Source organism: Lepus europaeus, chromosome 21 (genome assembly GCF_033115175.1).
Source record: "Lepus europaeus isolate LE1 chromosome 21, mLepTim1.pri, whole genome shotgun sequence".
NCBI lineage: Eukaryota > Metazoa > Chordata > Mammalia > Lagomorpha > Leporidae > Lepus > Lepus europaeus.
This window is the reverse complement of record NC_084847.1, coordinates 53,259,907-53,268,394: the sequence shown is the minus strand read 5'-3', so window position 1 is coordinate 53,268,394 and position 8,488 is coordinate 53,259,907. Positions and strand designations below refer to the sequence as shown.

Sequence of the window (8,488 nt, the reverse complement as noted above, 5' to 3'; positions counted from 1 at the left end):
GGCTGGGCCCCACAGCGTCCACTCCCACTGCGGAAGCCGCCACCAGCCAAGCCCCAGAACCACTGCGACTCCCGCAGGCACCACCACGGCCACCCCTACACCCACGGCACGCACCACTGCCTCGACCACTCTGGGCCCCCAGCAGCACCACCTCGGTGACCCACTCTACCGCTCAAACGACAGCGTCCACTCCCACTGTGCCGCACACAGCGCCACCGCCACCCCTCTCCCCACCACGCCCACCCCGGAAACCACTCCCTCGACCACCCTGCCACCCAGCACCACCCTCCGGGGCCACGTCGACCGCTGACACGGCCGTGTCGACCTCCACCGGGCAGCCCAGCACCCCTGGCACCACCACGCCCACGCCAGGCACCACTGCCCCCACCACTCTGGCCCCCAGCACCGCCCCGACGACCACGTGCCCACTCCACGGCTCCCACCGCAGCGTCCTCTCCCACCACGGAGGGTCTCCCGCTCCCCGCCACCACCGTGTCCACCCCCGGGACCACGCTCTCAACCACTCTGCCACCGAGCACCAGCTCTGCGGCCCCTTCCACGGCTGGGCCCACAGCGTCCACATCCCACTGCGGAAGCCGCCACCAGCCAAGCCCCAGGAACCACTGCGACTCCCGCAGGCACCACCACGGCCACCCCTACACCCACGGCACGCACCACTGCCTCGACCACTCTGGCCCCCCAGCAGCACCACCTCGGTGACCCACTCTACCGCTCAAACGACAGCGTCCACTCCCACTGTGCCGCACACCAGCGCCACCGCCACCCCTCTCCCCACCACGCCCACCCCGGAAACCACTCCCTCGACCACCCTGCCACCCAGCACCACCTCCGGGGGCCACGTCGACCGCTGACACGGCCGTGTCGACCTCCACCGGTGCAGCCCAGCACCCCTGGCACCACCACGCCCACGCCAGGCACCACTGCCCCCACCACTCTGGCCCCCAGCACCGCCCCCGACGACCACGGCCCACTCCACGGCTCCCACCGCAGCGTCCTCTCCCACCACGGAGGTCTCCGCTCCCGCCACCACCGTGTCCACCCCCGGGACCACGCTCTCAACCACTCTGCCACCGAGCACCAGCTCTGCGGCCCCTTCCACGGCTGGGCCCACAGCGTCCACTTCCCGCTGCGGAAGCCGCCACCAGCCAAGCCCCAGGAACCACTGCGACTCCCGCAGGCACCACCACGGCCACCCCTACACCCACGGCACGCACCACTGCCTCGACCACTCTGGCCCCCAGCAGCACCACCTCGGTGACCCACTCTACCGCTCAAACGACAGCGTCCACTCCCACTGTGCCGCACACCAGCGCCACCTGCCACCCCTCTCCCACCACAGCCCACCCCGGAAACCACTCCCTCGACCACCCTGCCACCCAGCACCACCTCCGGGGCCACGTCGACCGCTGACACGGCCGTGTCGACCTCCACCGGGCAGCCCAGCACCCCTGGCACCACCACGCCCACTGCCAGGCACCACTGCCCCCCACCACTCTGGCCCCCAGCACCGCCCCGACGACCACGGCCCACTCCACGGCTCCCACCGCAGCGTCCTCTCCCACCACGGAGGTCTCCGCTCCCGCCACCACCGTGTCCACCCCCGGGACCACGCTCTCAACCACTCTGCCACCGAGCACCAGCTCTGCGGCCCCTTCCACGGCTGGGCCCACAGCGTCCACTCCCACTGCGGAAGCCGCAACCAGCCAAGCCCCAGGAACCACTGCGACTCCCGCAGGCACCACCACGGCCACCCCTACACACACGGCACGCACCACTGCCTCGACCACTCTGGCCCCCAGCAGCACCACCTCGGTGACCCACTCTACCGCTCAAACGACAGCGTCCACTCCCACTGTGCCGCACACCAGCGCCACCACCACCCCTCTCCCCACCACGCCCACCCCGGAAACCACTCCCTCGACCACCCTGCCACCCAGCACCACCTCCGGGGCCACGTCGACCGCTGACACGGCCGTGTCGACCTCCACCGGGCAGCCCAGCACCCCTGGCACCACCACGCCCACGCCAGGCACCACTGCCCCCACCACTCTGGCCCCCAGCACCGCCCCGACGACCACGGCGCACTCCACGGCTCCCACTGCAGCGTCCTCTCCCACCACGGAGGTCCTCCGCTCCCGCCACCACCGTGTCCACCCCCGGGACCACGCTCTCAACCACCTCTGCCACCGAGCACCAGCTCTGCGGCCCTTCCACGGCTGGGCCCACAGCGTCCACTCCCACTGCGGAAGCCGCCACCAGCCAAGCCCCAGGAACCACTGCGACTCCGCAGGCACCACCACGGCCACCCCTACACCCACGGCACGCACCACCTGCCTCGACCACTCTGGCCCCCAGCAGCACCACCTCGGTGACCCACTCTACCGCTCAATACGACAGCGTCCACTCCCACTGTGCCGCACACCAGCGCCACCGCCACCCCTCTCCCCACCACGCCCACCCCGGAAACCACTCCCTCGACCACCCTGCCACCCAGCACCACCTCCGGGGGCCACGTCGACCGCTGACACGGCCGTGTCGACCTCCACCGGGCAGCCCAGCACCCCTGGCACCACCACGCCCACGCCAGGCACCACTGCCCCCACCACTCTGGCCCCAGCACCGCCCCCGACGACCACGGCCCACTCCACGGCTCCCACCGCAGCGTCCTCTCCCACCACGGAGGTCTCCGCTCCCGCCACCACCGTGTCCACACCCCGGGACCACGCTCTCAACCACTCTGCCACCGAGCACCAGCTCTGCGGCCCCTTCCACGGCTGGGCCCACAGCGTCCACTCCCACTGCGGAAGCCGCCACCAGCCAAGCCCCAGGAACCACTGCGACTCCCGCAGGCACCACCACGGCCACCCCTACACCCACGGCACGCACCACTGCCTCGACCACTCTGGCCCCTCAGCAGCACCACCTCGGTGACCCACTCTACCGCTCAAACGACAGCGTCCACTCCCACTGTGCCGCACACCAGCGCCACCGACCCCACCCCTCTCCCCACCACGCCCACCCCGGAAACCACTCCCTCGACCACCCTGCCACCCAGCACCACCTCCGGGGCCACGTCGACCGCTGACACGGCCGTGTCGACCTCCACCGGGCAGCCCAGCACCCCTGGCACCACCACGCCCACGCCAGGCACCTACTGCCCCCACCACTCTGGCCCCCAGCACCCGCCCCGACGACCACGGCCCACTCCACGGCTCCCACCGCAGCGTCCTCTCCCACCACGGAGGTCTCCGCTCCCGCCACCACCGTGTCCACCCCCGGGACCACGCTCTCAACCACTCTGCCACCGAGCACCAGCTCTGCGGCCCCTTCCACGGCTGGGCCCACAGCGTCCACTCCCACTGCGGAAGCCGCCACCAGCCAAGCCCCAGGAACCACACTGCGACTCCCGCAGGCACCACCACGGCCACCCCTACACCCACGGCACGCACCACTGCCTCGACCACTTCTGGCCCCCAGCAGCACCACCTCGGTGACCCACTCTACCGCTCAAACGACAGCGTCCACTCCCACTGTGCCGCACACCAGCGCCACCGCACCACCCCTCTCCCCACCACGCCCACCCCCGGAAACCACTCCCTCGACCACCCTGCCACCCAGCACCACCTCCGGGGCCACGTCGACCGCTGACACGGCCGTGTCGACCTCCACCGGGCAGCCCAGCACCCCTGGCACCACCACGCCCACCAGCCAGGCACCACTGCCCCCACCACTCTGGCCCCCCAGCACCGCCCCGACGACCACGGCCCACTCCACGGCTCCCACCGCAGCGTCCTCTCCCACCACGGAGGTCTCCGCTCCCGCCACCACCGTGTCCACCCCCGGGACCACGCTCTCAACCACTCTGCCACCGAGCACCAGCTCTGCGGCCCCTTCCACGGCTGGGCCACAGCGTCCACTTCCCACTGCGGAAGCCGCCACCAGCCAAGCCCCAGGAACCACTGCGACTCCCGCAGGCACCACCACGGCCACCCCTACACCCCACGGCACGCACCACTGCCTCGACCACTCTGGCCCCCAGCAGCACCACCTCGGTGACCCACTCTACCGCTCAAAACGACAGCGTCCACTCCCACTGTGCCGCACACCAGCGCCACCGCCACCCCTCTCCCACCACGCCCACCCCGGAAACCACTCCCTCGACCACCCTGCCACCCAGCACCACCTCCGGGGCCACGTCGACCGCTGACACGCCGTGTCGACCTCCACCGGGCAGCCCAGCACCCCTGCACCACCACGCCCACGCCAGGCACCACTGCCCCCACCACTCTGGCCCCCAGCACCGCCCCGACGACCACGGCCCAACTCCACGGCTCCCACCGCAGCGTCCTCTCCCACCACGGAGGTCTCCGCTCCCGCCACCACCGTGTCCACCCCCGGGACCACGCTCTCAACCACTCTGCCACCGAGCACCAGCTCTGCGGCCCCTTCCACGGCTGGGCCCACAGCGTCCACTCCCCACTGCGGAAGCCGCCACCAGCCAAGCCCCAGGAACCACTGCGACTCCCGCAGGCACCACCACGGCCACCCCTACACCCACGGCACGCACCACTGCCTCGACCACTCTGGCCCCCAGCAGCACCACCTCGGTGACCCACTCTACCGCTCAAACGACAGCGTCCACTCCCACTGTGCCGCACACCAGCGCCACCGCCACCCCTCTCCCCACCACGCCCACCCCGAAACCACTCCCTCGACCACCCTGCCACCCAGCACCACCTCCGGGGCCACGTCGACCGCTGACACGGCCGTGTCGACCTCCACCGGGCAGCCCAGCACCCCTGGCACCACCACGCCCACGCCAGGCACCACTGCCCCCACCACTCTGGCCCCCAGCACCGCCCCGACGACCACGGCCCACTCCACGGCTCCCACCGCAGCGTCCTCTCCCACCACGGAGGTCTCCGCTCCCGCCACCACCGTGTCCACCCCCGGGACCACGCTCTCAACCACTCTGCCACCGAGCACCAGCTCTGCGGCCCCTTCCACGGCTGGGCCCACAGCGTCCACTCCCACTGCGGAAGCCGCCACCAGCCAAGCCCCAGGAACCACTGCGACTCCCGCAGGCACCACCACGGCCACCCCTACACCCACGGCACGCACCACTGCCTCGACCACTCTGGCCCCCAGCAGCACCACCTCGGTGACCCACTCTACCGCTCAAACGACAGCGTCCACTCCCACTGTGCCGCACACCAGCGCCACCGCCACCCCTCTCCCCACCACGCCCACCCCGGAAACCACTCCCTCGACCACCCTGCCACCCAGCACCACCTCCGGGGCCACGTCGACCGCTGACACGGCCGTGTCGACCTCCACCGGGCAGCCCAGCACCCCTGGCACCACCACGCCCACGCCAGGCACCACTGCCCCCACCACTCTGGCCCCCAGCACCGCCCCGACGACCACGGCCCACTCCACGGCTCCCACCGCAGCGTCCTCTCCCACCACGGAGGTCTCCGCTCCCGCCACCACCGTGTCCACCCCCGGGACCACGCTCTCAACCACTCTGCCACCGAGCACCAGCTCTGCGGCCCCTTCCACGGCTGGGCCCACAGCGTCCACTCCCACTGCGGAAGCCGCCACCAGCCAAGCCCCAGGAACCACTGCGACTCCTGCAGGCACCACCACGGCCACCCCTACACCCACGGCACGCACCACTGCCTCGACCACTCTGGCCCCCAGCAGCACCACCTCGGTGACCCACTCTACCGCTCAAACGACAGCGTCCACTCCCACTGTGCCGCACACCAGCGCCACCGCCACCCCTCTCCCCACCACGCCCACCCCGGAAACCACTCCCTCGACCACCCTGCCACCCAGCACCACCTCCGGGGCCACGTCGACCGCTGACACGGCCGTGTCGACCTCCACCGGGCAGCCAAGCACCCCTGGCACCACCACGCCCACGCCAGGCACCACTGCCCCCACCACTCTGGCCCCCAGCACCGCCCCGACGACCACGGCCCACTCCACGGCTCCCACCGCAGCGTCCTCTCCCACCACGGAGGTCTCCGCTCCCGCCACCACTGTGTCCACCCCCGGGACCACGCTCTCAACCACTCTGCCACCGAGCACCAGCTCTGCGGCCCCTTCCACGGCTGGGCCCACAGCGTCCACTCCCACTGCGGAAGCCGCCACCAGCCAAGCCCCAGGAACCACTGCGACTCCCGCAGGCACCACCACGGCCACCCCTACACCCACGGCACGCACCACTGCCTCGACCACTCTGGCCCCCAGCAGCACCACCTCGGTGACCCACTCTACCGCTCAAACGACAGCGTCCACTCCCACTGTGCCGCACACCAGCGCCACCGCCACCCCTCTCCCCACCACGCCCACCCCGGAAACCACTCCCTCGACCACCCTGCCACCCAGCACCACCTCCGGGGCCACGTCGACCGCTGACACAGCCGTGTCGACCTCCACCGGGCAGCCCAGCACCCCTGGCACCACCACGCCCACGCCAGGCACCACTGCCCCCACCACTCTGGCCCCCAGCACCGCCCCGACGACCACGGCCCACTCCACGGCTCCCACCGCAGCGTCCTCTCCCACCACGGAGGTCTCCGCTCCCGCCACCACCGTGTCCACCCCCGGGACCACGCTCTCAACCACTCTGCCACCGAGCACCAGCTCTGCGGCCCCTTCCACGGCTGGGCCCACAGCGTCCACTCCCACTGCGGAAGCCGCCACCAGCCAAGCCCCAGGAACCACTGCGACTCCCGCAGGCACCACCACGGCCACCCCTACACCCACGGCACGCACCACTGCCTCGACCACTCTGGCCCCCAGCAGCACCACCTCGGTGACCCACTCTACCGCTCAAACGACAGCGTCCACTCCCACTGTGCCGCACACCAGCGCCACCACCACCCCTCTCCCCACCACGCCCACCCCGGAAACCACTCCCTCGACCACCCTGCCACCCAGCACCACCTCCGGGGCCACGTCGACCGCTGACACGGCCGTGTCGACCTCCACCGGGCAGCCAAGCACCCCTGGCACCACCACGCCCACGCCAGGCACCACTGCCCCCACCACTCTGGCCCCCAGCACCGCCCCGACGACCACGGCCCACTCCACGGCTCCCACCGCAGCGTCCTCTCCCACCACGGAGGTCTCCGCTCCCGCCACCACCGTGTCCACCCCCGGGACCATGCTCTCAACCACTCTGCCACCGAGCACCAGCTCTGCGGCCCCTTCCACGGCTGGGCCCACAGCGTCCACTCCCACTGCGGAAGCCGCCACCAGCCAAGCCCCAGGAACCACTGCGACTCCCGCAGGCACCACCACGGCCACCCCTACACCCACGGCACGCACCACTGCCTCGACCACTCTGGCCCCCAGCAGCACCACCTCGGTGACCCACTCTACCGCTCAAACGACAGCGTCCACTCCCACTGTGCCGCACACCAGCGCCACCGCCACCCCTCTCCCCACCACGCCCACCCCGGAAACCACTCCCTCGACCACCCTGCCACCCAGCACCACCTCCGGGGCCACGTCGACCGCTGACACGGCCGTGTCGACCTCCACCGGGCAGCCCAGCACCCCTGGCACCACCACGCCCACGCCAGGCACCACTGCCCCCACCACTCTGGCCCCCAGCACCGCCCCGACGACCACGGCCCACTCCACGGCTCCCACCGCAGCGTCCTCTCCCACCACGGAGGTCTCCGCTCCCGCCACCACCGTGTCCACCCCCGGGACCACGCTCTCAACCACTCTGCCACCGAGCACCAGCTCTGCGGCTCCTTCCACGGCTGGGCCCACAGCGTCCACTCCCACTGCGGAAGCCGCCACCAGCCAAGCCCCAGGAACCACTGCAACTCCCGCAGGCACCACCACGGCCACCCCTACACCCACGGCACGCACCACTGCCTCGACCACTCTGGCCCCCAGCAGCACCACCTCGGTGACCCACTCTACCGCTCAAACGACAGCGTCCACTCCCACTGTGCCGCACACCAGCGCCACCGCCACCCCTCTCCCCACCACGCCCACCCCGGAAACCACTCCCTCGACCACCCTGCCACCCAGCACCACCTCCGGGGCCACGTCGACCGCTGACACGGCCGTGTCGACCTCCACCGGGCAGCCCAGCACCCCTGGCACCACCACGCCCACGCCAGGCACCACTGCCCCCACCACTCTGGCCCCCAGCACCGCCCCGACGACCACGGCCCACTCCACGGCTCCCACCGCAGCGTCCTCTCCCACCACGGAGGTCTCCGCTCCCGCCACCACCGTGTCCACCCCCGGGACCACGCTCTCAACCACTCTGCCACCGAGCACCAGCTCTGCGGCCCCTTCCACGGCTGGGCCCACAGCGTCCACTCCCACTGCGGAAGCCGCCACCAGCCAAGCCCCAGGAACCACTGCGACTCCCGCAGGCACCACCACGGCCACCCCTACACCCACGGCACGCACCACTGCCTCGACCACT

The 8,488-nt window shown here is 71.6% G+C and overlaps 1 protein-coding gene across 1 annotated transcript in view; it reads left to right on the top strand.

The window, feature by feature from the left end:
* MUC17 (mucin 17, cell surface associated) overlaps positions 1–8,488 on the top strand; it is a gene marked incomplete at its 5' end in the record, with an annotated part of 29,899 nt that overhangs the window by 10,891 nt on the left and 10,520 nt on the right. The gene's annotated exons all lie outside the window — the stretch shown is intronic.